The sequence below is a fragment of the Siphateles boraxobius genome, unplaced genomic scaffold (genome assembly GCF_051911475.1).
Source record: "Siphateles boraxobius isolate OS27281-9 unplaced genomic scaffold, OSU_SipBor_1 87, whole genome shotgun sequence".
Lineage (NCBI taxonomy): Eukaryota > Metazoa > Chordata > Actinopteri > Cypriniformes > Leuciscidae > Siphateles > Siphateles boraxobius.
In genome coordinates this window covers 641,175-658,664 of record NW_027509216.1, presented here as the reverse complement: position 1 = coordinate 658,664, position 17,490 = coordinate 641,175, and the positions used below count along the sequence as shown (strand labels likewise).

Sequence of the window (17,490 nt, the reverse complement as noted above, 5' to 3'; positions counted from 1 at the left end):
GATGTGGCTAGGGGAACCCAGCTGCTCTTCACACAACAGCTCCAGGGCCTTCTGTGTGTTTGGGCACCATACTTTTTTGACATTTTTTCTCGGAAACAGTCTCTTTTCATCGATAAACTTGCCATTGGAGTCCATGAGGAGTATAATCTGAGGCTGTGACTGGCTGTAGGAGTCAGATGCAGGAGGGCTGCTGGGCCGGGTCTCTGTGCTCGCTGGAGAAGGAGTCTCCTCTGAGCTCTGCTGTTCTCCTCTCTGTGTCGGCTGCTTCTCCACAGCTGACAGCTGTATTATGTGGGACTCTCTGTCCTCTCTCAGCTTTCTCAACTCTTCCCTCATTACAGACAGCTGATTGCTGTACTCCTCTCCCTGTTTTTTCATTTCTTGAGTTTCTTTCTTAAGCATTTCGATTTCTTTCCTGTAATCCTCTTCTTTCTTTGTTGGATCAGTCTCCTTCACTACTCTATGCATCTCCTCTCTCAGCTGCACCAGCTCCATCTCTCTGAACTTCTCCTTCATGTCGCTGATGATGGTGTGTAGAAGGAAGATCTCCTCACTGTCGTCCCGGTGTTCCGGAAAATTGAGTTCCCCTGTTTCCCCTTCAGCGCGCATGCGCAACAGCAAGACGAAAATCATGATCTCACGTCATTATTCCGCGCAAGCTCCTTGTGCATCGCGGTGTTTTTACTTATTCTCCATCACAGTAATGTATATTTTACGCTGTTTGTTTGCTAATTCGCAATTACATGCAGGTTTTAAAGCATAGAATGTAAATTTTCAGATGTTTATGGCTCAATCAGATGTAGATAACGTTACATCGTACTTGCTAATTCTAGTTATACGTTCTTTTTTATTATTATTATTTTTATTACTGTGTGTCGTTTTGCTGAAGACATAAATAAACTATATTGCACTGCACAAATAAGTAATCTGTGTTGTTATTGTATTGATCAGTCTCTTACACTGAGCACACAGGGGGAACCGTTTTACCCGCTGGCCCAGAAAAAGTGGTTCTCCCATGAAATATTACATTTTCAGTATTCATAACACACTGCAGTGATGCTGGTGATGTATTTAATTGTCATCTTCATGTGTAAACACTCATCCATCGATCAGTCTCTTACACTGAGTGGATCCCACCATATTATATTCCCGCCAGATTTCTTTTTACCCATCCCCCACCTACGCACATTTGACTTTATAACACAAACGCGCACTTTTATTGACTCTCATTATTGCTTATCACAAATAACTAATATCTGATTTATAATCTCTCATGGTATGCACAGTGCACGGTACACGCATGCGCTACTGGTTATCGGCTTATAGTAAAATAATGAAAAAAGGTTTTTATTTTATTCCTTGCGTTTGAATGAGATCGAAGCATTTATGAGGTAAGTTTTGCTGTGCTATTTTTTTTTTTTTTTTGGTGTTGTATTTAGTATATTAAATACTATGATGCATTTTTGTCATGATTAATAACATTACTGCCATTATTTTTTAGTAAATTATGGTGATTGTTTCCTACTACTTATTATAGTGATAATTATAGTGATTGTTTCCTTTCCTACTAATTATTCCGATTGTGTAGCTCATTTAAATAGTTCTACATTACAAGAAGTCTAAACACTTTAAGTAAGATTCAATTTAGACCTTTTTTATTTTCAGAATGGATCCTACACAATACAAGGAAATATTAAACTACAAAAGTAGTGGAGAGTACCCCGAGAAATTATCGAAAGCAGAAAAGTATGTCATTCGGCGACGTGCTCATCACTATGTTGTCCAGGGTAAGACTGTAACTTACAGTTATTTATATTTTTCATGTATCCAACAATATTTGGCATTGCTATTAGCATAAAACACATAAATGTTAGCGCTGCAGGTGTCCAGTTTTCACTACAGCCAGAGGCGTCATTCCCCATTCCAACCTAGGGGGCTTGTGCCTGTGCTAGAGACAGACGCGCTCAGTGCTCGTCATATAACTGTTCAGTGTTTTCAAACATATAGCCTAGTTTATCTTATGTTTCTGTCTGACATTTAAATACAGATAAGTACTTTTATGCTTGTGAAGGTGACTAAAAAATGTGTTCAAAAGTCACGTAACACAGTCTCATGGATTTAAATAATAAATAAATACTCGTTCCCTAACTCGGGGAACTGAGGTTACGTGAGTAACCGAGTAGTTATTTTTATTTTGGTGTTAGTTGATACTTCGAGGTACGTTTTTTTCAACATGAAACACAAATAGTTCTGTTGTTAGGAAAAAGAAAGGTGACCTCTTAAAAATACTAAGTGCATGACATCCATGATTTTTAAAAAAAAAAAATTAATAGATGGAGTACTGTTTTATATCCGCCATAAGTGCACAGAAAAACAGTTGAAAGTAAAGGTGGTCAGAGGTGCTGCAGAAGCAGACAGCATTTTTAAAGAATTCCATGCCAGTGGGGCAGGTGGGCATAGTGGCAAGGAGAAGACAATACATGCCATTTCTAGCAGATATTATTGGCCAGGGATGTCAGTTGACATCGAAAACTGGGTGAGTTTTACTGACATTTTGTTACATTGTATAAACAGTGCCAGTTCCTATAAAAAAGTATGAAATAATTACTAAATAATGTTTTTTATTCCTCTCTTCAGATTAAACTGTGTTTTGCGTGCCAGGCGAATAGACCTATCAAACTCCAGGAAGAGTACACTCCAATAATTGTGAGTCGTCTTCTTCTTCTTCTTCTTCTACAAATGTTGTCCAAAAATACATTGACTGCTTTGTTTGTGTAGGTGACTGAACCATGGGAGTTGGTAGGCATGGACTTAATTGGCAAGTTGTCAATGACTTCAAGTGGGAATCAGTACATTTGCGTACTTATTGACTACTTTACAAAGTGGGTGGAGGCTTATCCACTTGTCTCCAAAACAGCTGAGGAGGTTACAACGTGCGTTGTAAAAATGTTTTATCGTTTCGGGGCGCCGAAAAGAATACTCACTGACCAAGGCAGGGAGTTTGTGAATCAGGTTTGTATTTGCATTTGCTCATCTGTTTACTTTATTATTAATGTTGTTATATATTTTTTTATTATACCAATATATTTATTTTCTCTAGATCAACAAAGAAGTTTGTTCTTTGTTCGGTATACAGCGCAGTCTTTGTTCACCGTACCATCCACAAACCAATGGGCTAGTGGAACGAATGAATTGCACAATTCAGAGGTAAGATTAGTAATTGTAAAAGTTTAAGTATTTATTCGTCCATACAAACTTGATGCATGAAATATAGGGGCTTTCTTTTTTTCTTATATTTTTATTTATTTAATTTTTTAGAATTTGAAAGAAATGAAAGACTGTTTGATAAGTGTAATATTGTAATTAAATTGTAGTCCTTGAAAACCAAAAATAGTGCTTGAAAACTCCTTGAAATCGCTGGAATTTCAATTTACAGTATCTGTATGAACCCAGCAAATAATACCTACAGTGGTGGCCTATGGGGCCTGAGCATAAAGAAAAGGCAAACAAGTTATACAGAGAAAGGGATGAATGACTGAAGATGCACAATATACACCTATATGTTAAGTGGACCTGATAACATGGACAATGAGTGTTCATACATTGGTAGACATGAGTGCGGTTCATAGTACTTTAATAAAGCAGTGTTTTGTTTCAGTTATACTCCTCCTGGCCAAACATATAAGCAGTAGCCATATAGCATTAAAGTAGAATTGTTTTGTTTTTTTCCAGCGCGCTTGGAAAACTGTGTCAAGACAAACCACAAACATGGGACAAATACCTTGATGCTGTGCTCTTTAACATCAGGTCCAAAAAACAACTGACTACACAGTATTCACCATTTTATCTGATGTTTGGAAGAGAGGCACGCTACTTCTCAGAAGTTCCTGAATCTTTTAGTGTGAGTTAATTCACTGCATCTTGTTTTAATAATTTTTTAATATCTACTTTTATAAATATACAATTTCCTATTATTGTCTAGGTAACTGAAACAGTGGAAGATGTGCTCCAGGAAGAGCTAATCAAGCCCACAATACAGATGCAGGACAAAGTGTATGAGGCAGTTAATAAAAATATGCAAGCCTCCAGGGAAAAAAAAAAAGCAAAAAAAAAAAGCTTCAAGGGCTGTAATTCACACCTTTGTTCTTGGGGAAAAGGTGCTCAGAAGGAACATCCGAAGTCAGCAGAGGAAAGGAGGGAAGTTAGACAGAGATTTTCTGGGGCCCTTCATGATTGCTTCCTTACAAGGCAAAAGTGCAGACTTAATTAGTGATGATGGAGTGGAATTCAAAAAAATAAATCTAGATCACTTGGTCCCATTTGTGGAGGAAGTAGCTCGAGTTCCTCACAGACTCAGAAGGTCTGACACAGTGAACCCAGCGCCTCCGGTCCCAGGCACAGTGCCTCTGGTCCAAAGCCCAGCGCCTCCGGTCCCAGGCACAGTGCCCCTGGTCCAAAGCCCAGCGCCTCCGGTCCCAGGCACAGTGCCCCTGGTCCAAACCCCAGCGCCTCCGGTCCCAGGCACAGTGCCCCTGGTCCAAAGCCCAGCGCCTCCGGTCCCAGGCACAGTACCCCTGGTCCAAACCCCAGCGCCTCCGGTCCCAGGCACAGTGCCTCTGGTCCCAGGCACAGTGCCTCTGGTCCAAACCCCAGCGCCTCCGGTCCCAGGCACAGTGCCTCTGGTCCAAACCCCAGCGCCTCCGGTCCCAGGCACAGTGCCCCTGGTCCAAAGCCCAGCGCCTCCGGTCCCAGGCACAGTGCCCCTGGTCCAAAGCCCAGCGCCTCCGGTCCCAGGCACAGTGCCCCTGGTCCAAACCCCAGCGCCTCCGGTCCCAGGCACAGTGCCCCTGGTCCAAAGCCCAGCGCCTCCGGTCCCAGGCACAGTACCCCTGGTCCAAACCCCAGCGCCTCCGGTCCCAGGCACAGTGCCTCTGGTCCCAGGCACAGTGCCTCTGGTCCAAACCCCAGCGCCTCCGGTCCCAGGCACAGTGCCTCTGGTCCAAACCCCAGCGCCTCCGGTCCCAGGCACAGTGCCCCTGGTCCAAAGCCCAGCGCCTCCGGTCCCAGGCACAGTGCCCCTGGTCCAAACCCCAGCGCCTCCGGTCCCAGGCACAGTGCCCCTGGTCCAAAGCCCAGCGCCTCCGGTCCCAGGCACAGTACCCCTGGTCCAAACCCCAGCGCCTCCGGTCCCAGGCACAGTGCCTCTGGTCCCAGGCACAGTGCCTCTGGTCCAAACCCCAGCGCCTCCGGTCCCAGGCACAGTGCCTCTGGTCCAAACCCCAGCGCCTCCGGTCCCAGGCACAGTGCCCCTGGTCCAAAGCCCAGCGCCTCCGGTCCCAGGCACAGTGCCCCTGGTCCAAAGCCCAGCGCCTCCGGTCCCAGGCACAGTGCCCCTGGTCCAAACCCCAGCGCCTCCGGTCCCAGGCACAGTGCCCCTGGTCCAAAGCCCAGCGCCTCCGGTCCCAGGCACAGTACCCCTGGTCCAAACCCCAGCGCCTCCGGTCCCAGGCACAGTGCCTCTGGTCCCAGGCACAGTGCCTCTGGTCCAAACCCCAGCGCCTCCGGTCCCAGGCACAGTGCCTCTGGTCCAAACCCCAGCGCCTCCGGTCCCAGGCACAGTGCCCCTGGTCCAAAGCCCAGCGCCTCCGGTCCCAGGCACAGTGCCCACGGTCCCGGTCTGTGATATTGAGAAAAGTAAGTTGCATCTTAAATATAGTATTTAATATAGTATCTCACGCTCCTGCATCCAGTGCTTCACAGCTGGAACTTCCAAAGGCTCACCTGACCAGGGAAACAAGGATGGTTGGTAACTGGGTATACACTGGAACGGTGTGAGACCGGTGGTGGCTTGACTGAGAGAGTTTTGTGTATACTCAGCCCAGGGTAGGTATTTGTTCCAAACAAGAGTTTGGACGTTACCAGAGGTCATATTGAACGTTACCTCTGGTAACGTCCAAACTCTTGTATCTTGCACTCAGTTTACCCATTTGATTGTGTTTGAGTCCTTGACGATATGGCCACAGACAAATGTCCCTGCTTCAGATGAAATAGTTAATCATGTACTGAAGAGAGCGTTAGCAGGTGCATCTAGTGCTGATGGAATGGTTGAATCCGTGACAATTATAATATATTATGTATTACAATTATATTATATTTTTTCAGTTCTGAACCAAGGTAATTTATTGTTATTGTTGTAATTTATTCCTTACATAATTTTCACAGGCATCAATTCAATTTGGTCTGGCAAAAATGTTTGTGTCCTGATGGCCAAAATTGGGCCATACAAAATTTTTGCCATGGACATATCAAAGGTTGCACCTGGCAGGAAAGTGGAGAGTGAGGTACAGTATTCAGCATTTTCAGTCTAAAGAATACTAATATACAGTATATAAAACATTTACACACACACACACACACACACACACACACACACACACACACACACACACACACCTACACACACTAACACACACACACACACACACACACACACACACACACACACACACACACACACACACACACACACATATATATTCAAAACATGTTACAATCCAGGACCAATGTAACACCAATATGTTTGTTTCTCTGAAGGTTATTAATGCACACATTTTTATGTTGGTGAGGAAGCATAACCAGGATAACGAGGACCAGGCATACATGATAGACTCCTACGCAATGACCCAAATATGGGAATGGGTCATATCACACCTTAAGCAGGGTAACTTTATCGGACTGAGACTATGTAATAAATATTTTACAAAACAATGTCCTTATCTGATTTAACAATCTTTTCTAATGATGATTCTTTTTCTTCATTGGTTCTTTTCTGTATTGCTTTATTAATTTGATTTAGTAATCTGTTTTTATTATTATTGTTATTTTAGTGTGATCCACGCCAGTATAAAGTTCTTCTGAGTGTGATAAATGAGCATGATCACTGGACTATTGCTGTGAGTATCCATGAATACACCTCACAATGAAGTCCATAGAAAGTTGCAATCAAATCTCATTAAACTTGTATCAAATGTAAGTCTTGCAAATATGTGTAACGTTTAATGTCCAATGATGATGAAGGTAAACAAGGTACTAAACAACAAAACATTTTAGTCAATAAAGCAAAACAGATAATCCAACGTTAGCAAACAGAGACTACTTTTCTCAATCATTTGTGAAATAAAAGCAACAGTTTAGAAAATTATTTCAATATGTAGCAACTAATATACATGTTGTGATTTGTTAATTTTCAGGCCATTTATCCATCCCAAAAAAGAACAATTTTTTTGGATCCTATGGGAGAATCATCACGCAAACTGCACAAGTGCCTGGAAACCACTAAGTAACAAATGCAAAGAATATTTACTATCTTTCTTATAGGTACAATGGAATTGTTACATGAATTTATCAATTTTCTTTGTAGAGCCTTTATGAGGAGTAAAGGCTGCAAAGTGTCAAGGTGGACGTGTGACACAGTTCATCACCCTGTGCAACGTGACGGCACATCTTGTGGTGTTTTTGTATGTAAGATAAGCATAAAATAGATTGTTAGATTGTAATAAGTGTGTTTAGTTATGTTTATTTGAAATACTACTTTTTAGTTTTCAGAAAAACTCCTGACAGGCCAGTCAATAGTCTTCGCAAACACAGAAAAGGCAGTAAACCTTTTAAGAAAAAACTTGGCAATGAAGCTTATGCAGGAATCAGGTAACTGCTGGTAAAGGGGTATTACTTTAACAGAATGCAAAAAAGTTCAGTTTCCAATGAGTATAAACAGTGCATTACATATCGACAAGTACAAATATTCTTGTTCTTTATGTTTAAGCACATTGTGTTTTGTAATATTATGATTTAATTAAAGAAGAAATGGTCAACTAATGCTAGAAACCTATGCAATTCTAGTGTTTCGGTATAGTAAAACATGCACAAATCAGAATAAATTCCAAAAGTCTTTTTTAGTAAGAATAGGAGAAATATGCAGGTGACAAATCAACAGAGCAACTGCACAAAGAAACAAAGGGCTTAAATACACAGATAGAGAAAATTAACTAGAACAGTAACAGGTAGGCCTATGCCATTCAATTAAAAACCAAGGAACACAGACAAAACTGGACATAAACAGTTAATGCTATTATAATGAGTAAGTATATTTTTGAATATAATGTTAGCATTGTGATACTTACATTTGCTCATTCTTTTCTGCTTCCAACACGTCAACATTGAGAACTGACTGTTCACCTGCTAACCTATATATACCACCCCCCTGATATGTGCCACTGTAGCAAGATAATGTTATTCACTTCACCTGCCAGTGGTTTTAATTCTATGGCTGATTGCTTTATGATTAATCCAGTGTCTAAATGTTATTGACACTCTGTACACTTTTGTAGAAGATTTGAGTGATCTCTGTAGGTTCTGTGGAGAAGAAAATCCAAGTGACCCAGTCTTGCCACCTGCTTGGGTAATGGGACTTTTTTTAAATTAGTTTTTAGTTTATTTATTTTAAAAATAGTTGTAACAGATTAATCTAATCTAATGTTGAAATAAAATTATTTTGTGACATTATATTTTATGATCATTCAGATTGCCTGTGATGGATGTGACAGGTGGTACCACCAGTCATGTGTTGGCAACCCACCAGCAGAGGCAGATTATTATTGCCCAGCTTGCACTACATAGACCAAGGTAAATTATAGACCAAGATTTTCCCTTATCTTGTTTAGGCTCTCTATCCTGCACATGTTCTCTGACACAACTGTAAACTATCATTTATCGCAGTGTTCATCCACTGCATTTGCGCTCATGAAAATTACACCTGTTGATCCTTTGCTATGATCTTTCTGCTATTTAAGTCTCTGTTTTTCCACCTCTTTGTCAGTTTATTGTTTGACTGTGGTGTGCATGCTATTTATAGATGCTCTACTTTGTGATTTACCCACCTTGTCCAGTCTAGCCTAGTCCTGTCCTTTCCTGTCTTGTGTGTCCATCGTGAGCTCTGCTCAGTGAAGCTGCCTGCAAGACTGCTTCTCTGTGCTACTGAGTCTGCGCTCATATGTCCCTAAGTGTATCCTGTCTACCATCATATCTCTTACACTCCGCTTGGTTGCTGCCAGGCCATTTTTGAGTTTCCTTCTCTAGTTCTGCGTCCGCCAAGATGGCCGGTGAATGGCAGACTGCCAGACTGCCTTATGTCACTGAACAGTAAATCTCAGTAACCAGCTTTCGCTTTTTGGTCCTTTCTCCACATTGCGACAAAGCTGAATTGTGAGTTTTCGAAAGTGTGTATGTTGTTGAAAGTATGTAAAGTGTGTAGGTTTTGTGTTTTTGTTTAATAAAAAATGTTTATAGTTTAACAGATTCAGTGTATTGTTATACATCCCCTATTATACACTTAAATACATCACCAGCATCACTGCAGTGTGTTATGAATACTAAAAATGTAATATTGCAGGGGGGGGGACCACTTTTTCTGGGCCAGCGGGTAAAACGGTTCCCCCTGTGTGCTCAGTGTAAGAGACTGATGGATGGATGACAGTGTTTACACATGAAGATGAATAATGACGTGAGATGATGATTTTCGTCTTGCTGTTGCGCATGCGCGCTGAAGGGGAAACAGGGGAACTCAATTTTCCGGAACACCGGGACTGCTCAGTTGTGGACTGATGGCTGGAGGTCGAGGTGTCTCCTGCATGCTTCTGTGTATTAGGGCTGATCTTGTTCAGCTGAGCTTTTTCTTTAATTTGCAGGAAATCCTTTTCAAATTGTTTCAGCTTCCCCTGAATCATTACAGTCCCATTTTTATATAGGTTCGCTGTTATCGTGACATCTGAATCTGAATCCTCCCCTTCTTTAATCTGCAGTTTCCATCCATTACTGATGCTCTTTCTGATTACTGTGGGGTAATGATGTCTGATCGCTGAGTGCCAGGCTTCGGGGTCTTCTGTGTAGAATATTGTGTTACTGACCTCTCCATTCCTGTACAAGTCTGAGTACAGGGTTTCTGGGTTGTCCTTGAGGAGCTTTTCTTTATGTTTTTTCTTTAGGATCTCATTGGTAGCTTTGGATGGGTATGTTATAGGGACTGATTCTGTCATTTTTCAAATATTCTGACAGTTGCTGGCAGTTTGTTGTTGTTGTTGTTGTTTTATGAATGTTTATATCTACTGGAGTTAGCCCTTATATTGTAACTTAATTAAATCACAGTTTTTGGGCAAATCTTTCTCCAAAACAAAGGTTGTTGATTGTAGATATTTTCTGTACTCACTCTGAGTTTCTCTTTTCCTCTCTCTCTCGTGGCAGTTGTGGGGCCTTTAAGCCTTAGTTCTGTCAGCCTTCTGTCTGTTGGTTGTCAGCTAGTTGTCTTCTGCTGAATTTTCTTGATCAGTTCAATGTCCTTTTGTAGTTAATATGTTGCAGAAGGTCTTATTTTATAAAGTTTTATAAAAACTGATTGTCTGTCTTGTCTTAAAACAACATTTAAAAAGCAAAAAATCAGGAGCTCATTTTCTTGCTGCTGCTGCTGAACGGAACTTCCCCTCACTCTCAACTCTCAAGAACTTCTCTCTCTCTCTCTCTCACTCTTAGGGCCTGTTAGTTTGATGCACATCCAATGGACTGTTAAGTTTTGAACACTAATGTTAGAAAATATTTCACAAAGCTATCTATCCGACGATGTTCATGATATCTGCCGAGTGCTTCGAGAGAGTCTGCCCATCAAATATACATCTGATCTGGTTCATCTAATTTTATTTTCGATTTTGGCTTCCAAGGATTATAAAAAGAAGATGTGAGGTAAAACTATTAAAAACTAGCCGCGTTCGTCTAACGTTAGTGCTTCATCTTTTTCTTCACAGCGCGCTGTCATTTCTCCAAATGACAGCGCGTTGTGAAGAAAAAGAGGAAATTCTCCCTAACGTTAAACCCAAACTGCACTGAGCACAATCAGTGATTGTTGTAAAATTGCTGATTCTAAATTGCGGGAGGTGTTTGACTGTAAAAAGTGCTATTATAAACACAATGATCTGCGCAAGAGACGTTGACCCTGTTCCCATGGCGGCGCGCGCTCGGAAACGGACTGCAACTAGACAAGCGAACTATATTTTGGGTTTCATGTGCGCGTCTAAACGATTAAATACAGACAAAAAAAAAACCGAATGCGTCTTCTATATTCCACATGTCTCTGTTGATTCATCAGACGTAGATAAACGAACACAGGCCACACAACAGCTGGAACCGGCATTTTCTGAATGAAAATAGTAGTAGACACGTTAACGCTGCGTGTGACGTAGTGAGGTTTGCTGCGCGTGACGTAGTGAGGTTTGCCGCGCTAATTTGCATATAGTGGTGTCCCATTTCATAGGGAAAGATCTTCAACTCCACTTCCCTTGTTGAGGGGACTTTAATTTCGAGGGCACTCAAAACCAAGTGGAAGTTTTAAGGGGGGAGAAATGGGACAGGGTCTTAGTCTCACTCTCACTCTCACTGTCAGTCTCACTCTCAGTCTCTCTCTCTCTCTCTCTCTCTCTCTCTCTCTCTCTCTCTCTCTCTCTCTCTCTCACACACACACACTATCTCTCTTTATTCCTCTCTTCCAGAAGCCTGGTGTTTTCAAGTAGCCTAAGTATTGCATTTTTTTATTTAAATCTTGTTCTGTTTTGGTTGTGTGAAAGAAGTTCTTCACAAAATCTGTCACTCTCTTACTTTATCTATAATAGAAATGATAGGCCAGGGGTCAACCAGGCGAAACTGTACGGTCTGCCATACAGATCTAAATGTGGCCTGCAAAACTTGCAACACATGCAAGAAAGAACAGCCACATAAGCTGAGGCTAGAAAAGAAACTAAAAAGATTTGATCAGAAGAGGGAGAGCTGGGTTCAAATGCAAAAAAATAATCGGACTACCTCTCATATACAGGATGAAGCTGTGTTGTTGGTATGCAATTTCTTGTATTGTTTTTATGCAGGTTATTTTCCAAATGTTGCTAGATATATTTTTAAATAATATATGTAATTTTGTATGTGTGTCCTTGTATTTTTAGCTCGAAAAATTGCAGGCCCTGGGGTTAAGGGGGTTTTTACTTCTCTCCAAGCCTGGATAAAAGCCAAACAATTGGGTGTCTGAGGTTTTGGCACCCCGCTGCCAGCTGAGTGAGACATCACACACATGCCTTGAAAGAATTAAGGGCATGTATGATATTGTTATTCAAGGTAAGAATATTCTGTTGTTTATTTAAAAAAATTTTTGTGTGAGCATATCAGTGAACACCCCAGACCAGTCGGTGAGTTTCACGTATTTGTAAACGAAAGTTTAATACAGAGATACAGAAATTGTCAGTTACAGCATTACTGCCTTACTTAAAAACTGGATCAATATATTTAATGTCAGCTTGAGATCTTCATTTGTCACATTGTCTCACAGTAAAATGTGGACTTCACATTCCTCATTTTTGAGTTACTAAGACAAAATCAATTTATGCTTTAAAATAGAATTGTCTCAAAAACTGAGCAGTTGGCCTAACTTTCTGATAAATGTAAATCCAACCCAAAAATGTAAAACACTTTGGAGTCTTGTGCACACCAAACAGTGATTCATGTCAGAAACATAACAGATTATAGAATTTTCTTGACTTAAAATAACAATTAAGGCTTTCCTTGCATTGTAGTTGACTAACATTAGACAACTGTGATGTAATGAAAAAACTCCACTAAAACACAGCCATTGGAAAACAGCAACAGGAGTCTTAATGTGTGTCTTTGTGTCTACAGTTCCTCTGCAGAACCAAAACGTCTCATTGCATATTTACTTTTTGTGTTACAGTGGAAAGAAGTGGCCATTGGAGTGGGTGGCGGATATGGGCACTTGTTAGTGCTCACGTCAGGTTGTGGAGCACTTTTTTTTGTGTGTAGTTTGCCTTTCTTTCTTCTTACTGTTGTGAAAATAAACGGTTCTTGCGACTGGACCCTTTCTAAAATATTTTTTTTTACGTATTTTAAATGTTTCTCTATATTTAACAGATGAAGTTGTGGAAGGAGGCTGTCCTGCTCCCACTATCGTGCGGCCGAATAAAAGGAAAGGTGTGTTGATGTAATGTGTGTAATCCATACATTGGGATTTATATTAATTGTTGTGAGTCTTCATGAAGGCTGTATTTGCATTTGTAAGTGGCTGTGGTCTATTAGGTTTGGGCGATGTCCAAATTAATATGTTCAATTGTTTATTTAACAGTAGGGCTGAACAACTAATCAAAATCTTATCGAACCCGCAATATGACCTACTGCAATTTTCAAATCACAGGAGGTGCAATATTTGTTAAAGGCAAAATTTGTGTTAAAATACCATTTTAAATGAAATATTGTGGCGCTGCAGAGATGTCCTGGGCCTACACATCATATTCTACAGCTCTTTGTTAGATACAAATCCTTGCAGAAATCCCAACATAAACATTTAAATATGTTGTTATTACCTTGTTTAACAGTGGAAGTTGTGGATGGAGGCTGTCCTGCTCCCGCTACAGTGCGGCCGAAAAAAAGGAAAGGTATGTTGATGTACTGCTTGTCCAGCTTTCTGTATAGGAGTGTGGACTGAATGCCACAGAATTGATTAGTGTGAGCTGTAGTACCTTGCTACAGTCTTCTGGCAATTATTTGGCAACATAATAGCATAGTCAGAAAGTAACATACATGTTTTTGCTTTTGGTTTTGGTTTTCACAGTCAAAAGCATGTTAGTCTTTGCTATGATTTGAATTCATGGATTTAACTTGTCTTTGTTTGCCAATATATTTATTACAAATGCCCAACCCTAAAGTTTGTGTTGATTACATTTACAGTAAATTACCAGTGTTCAATACAACTTCTGTACCATAATAACTACAATAAAAAAACTGTAACTAAGTACAACCCATTCTAGCTAAATAACCAGGCAGGCACTCCAGGCAGATGCTCAGACACAAGCAGATGAGGGAGAGCCCTGACACACTGTTTGCTGAACTACAGGACCACAGTGCCATGAACAACCTGCTCTTCTACACCGAACACAGCCCTTTGTGGCACGCTGCCTTCTGTCAACATCTCACCTTCACCAAGAAAAGAGGCATCTGTAAAGGCAGACAGATCTTAGCATTTGCTGAAAAAAATTATGAAACAAGATTTTTGACCCTGAACTTGTATCAAAATGGCACTGTCATGATCCAGGGATCAGAGTCTGCTCTCAAGGTCTTCATCAAGGATTTTGAACTAATAAAAACACTGGCCCTATCTGATGAAGCGGACAAGAATATGAACATTGATGCCTCCTCTGGAAGAGCAGTCCAAAAGATGACATTGACTTCAGCAACTGCGATCCCATCTCCAATGTCAAGAATGAAAGACAATTTTTCACTTCTGGAAGTAGAAGTAGTGGAGATAAAAGAGTTAATACTGTCCCACCTGAAAGACAACAACATGGAACAAGCGACAATCGGGAGAGACACACGCTCTTATCCTGACTGACTCGAATGGGAAATATGTCAGTGAGAAACTCCTATTACTAAACATGAGAGCCAAGAAAATCTGGTGTCCAAACACAAGAAGTGCTTTTCAGATCCTGTCTGAGAGTAAACATGAAAACTACAGGCACATCATAATCCACACAGGGACAAATGATTTGAGGGCCACGAAGGGCCGTGTGGCTCCTGTGATGAGAGAGGTGGCGATCACAGCCACACAACGTTTCCCAGAGGCTAGAATAACTCTGTCCACACTGCTGCCACGCACCGACGTGCCGTTTCACGTGATCCACAGGAATAATGTGGAACTCTCCAGAAGCTGCGCACTTATTCCTAATGTTCATCTCGCCCATCACAAAGACATACAGCCTCATCATATGTATGATTACGTACATCTAAATAAGCAAGGAGTGAAAGTCTTCGCCAGAGTGCTGAAAAGCACAGCTCTTGGAAACACAGCAAGAAACAGCAGAAACTTCGATAACAAGAGAAGCTCTCAGCCACCGAGAAGCCCTCGTCCTCCATCACAACACAAGAGCTACACAACACCGAGAAGCCCTCGTCCTCCATCACAACACAAGAGCTACACAAGACAGAGAAGCCCTCGTCCTCCATCACAACACAAGAGCTACACAACACCGAGAAGCCCTCGTCCTCCATCACAACACAAGAGCTACACAAGACAGAGAAGCCCTCGTCCTCCATCACAACACAAGAGCTACACAACACCGAGAAGCACTCGTCCTCCAGCAGAGCCCAGACCGGCCCCCGGACCTGCATCACAAGACAGGAGCTACGCAGCGGCCGCTCAACAACCCCAGAACCCTGCAGCCGCTGAACTCAACCAGATAAGACATCTGCTGAACATCATCTGCTCCAGACTGAGGACATAACCTGCATAACACACACACACACGCACACATATATACACACACACACATTATAGAAGCACCCATGAAATCTTTTAAAATCAGTAGTTGGAATATACAAGGTCTGCACTCTTCTACGTTTGGTAATAAGACTGCAGACCAAGACTTACTCAGCAGTGTAACTGGTATGGACATCTGTATCTTTCATGAGACGTGGTGTCGTAGTAATGAGACTTTACAGTGTCCAATAGGTTACAAGGAAATTATGGTTCCTTCATCAAAAAATTCCAAAATAAAATGTGGCCGAGACTCAGGTGGAATACTTATATGGCACAAAGATGATCTAAAACATTCGATTAAAATTGCTAAAAGTGGAAAATCTTCTATTTGGCTTGAATTGAAATACATCATTTCACAGTCCAGTCTTTACCTCTGTGCCGTCTATATTCCCCCTCATGACTCTCCCTATTACGAAGAGGACAGCTTTCCAACATTACAGGCTGACATCTTACACTTTCAGTCCAGAGGAAATGTCCTCGTCTGCGGAGACTTAAACACCAGAACAGGGCGAGAAATTGATTATGTAAATATTGTAGATAATGACCACATCCTCAATGAAACCACGTTTCATTCCTCATTGAATATCACACCAAGAAACAGCTATGATAACTCAGTGAACATTAATGGAAAACAAATGTTAAAACTCTGTAAAGGTTTAGGTCTCTACATCATCAATGGCAGGACTCGTGGAGATACTTTAGGTAGATTCACTTACTGCTCCAGATTAGGAACCAGTGTGGTTGATTATTCAATAACAGATATTGACCCAAGCTTTATTAATGCCTTCATAGTCAGACCTCAGCTCCCGATCTCCGATCACTGCCAAACTGTGCTTTATCTGAAACCCCCGTGTGAAATAACTAAAACTTCTCCACTTGATTCTGAAAAACTGTTTCCTTTGAAACCTAAACTCAAATGGAATCAATCCAACTCGGATCAATTCAAAGAAAATATGAAAAGTCCTACAATATTAAAAATGCTTGATGAATTTATGTCCACCGATTTCACTTTAGATATTAATGGAATAAATTTAGCAACAAAAAACTTAAATTACATATTCAAAACATTGATGACTCTATCTAACATTAAACAGCAAAGCAAACATAAAACAGATCAACAGAGAATAAGAAAGGATGTGTGGTTCGATGATGAATGTGCAGGTCTCAGAAAAGAGTTGAGGAGACTCTCTAACAAAAAGCACAAAGACCCGTACAGCCAGACATTACGGCTTTCTTATTCAGACTGTCTGCAAAATTATAAAAGACTTTTGTGGAACAAAAGAGAAAAATATTTTAAATCCAAAATTGATGAAATTGATAATTCGGTAGATCATAACACTTTCTGGAATCTTTATAAAAAACGTGAAAAACCCAAATTAGAGATGTCACTCCAGAATGGCACAATTTGGAAATCTTACTTTGAAAATCGAAAAATTGCACCAGCGGACCTTAACCAACCTCAGAGTAAAATACAGAAAACATTAGAAGACTTGGAGAAAACAATTAAAAATGATCAAAATCCATTAGATAAATCTATAACAATATCTGAAATATTAGAACACATTAAAAATGTTAAATTAAAGAAAGCTTGTGGACAAGATCACATTAGTAATGAAATGCTTAAACTCAGCAGTCCCAGCATGATTAAAACTCTAGCCAAATTATTTAATCTGGTGTTCTGGTCCGGAAGCTTCCCTGAGATCTGGTCTGAAGGACTCATCACCCCCATATTCAAGAAAGGAGATCGATTCGACCCCAATAGTTATCGCGGCATCAGTGAGGGCAGTGCTTTAGGAAAACTTTTCTGCAGGATCATAAACGCACGCATTGTCTCACACATCTCAATACACAACATTTTAAATAAAGCACAGATTGGCTTTCTACCAAAACACCGCACATCCGACCACATCTATTCTCTACACACTCTCATCAACAAAAACATCAAGGACAAACAAAGGAAAATATTTGCATGTTTTGTAGACTTTAAAAAAGCATTCGACTCAATTTGGCATGACGGTCTACTATACAAAATCCTACAAATTGGCATTGACGGAAAAACGTTTGATATTATCAAATCTCTG

At 40.9% G+C, this 17,490-nt stretch overlaps 1 pseudogene across 1 annotated transcript in view; it reads right to left on the bottom strand.

Annotated features, from left to right (window-relative positions):
- The window catches only part of LOC143731495 (butyrophilin subfamily 1 member A1-like), a 329,271-nt pseudogene that overhangs the window by 81,368 nt on the left and 230,413 nt on the right, over positions 1-17,490 (bottom strand). The gene's annotated exons all lie outside the window — the stretch shown is intronic.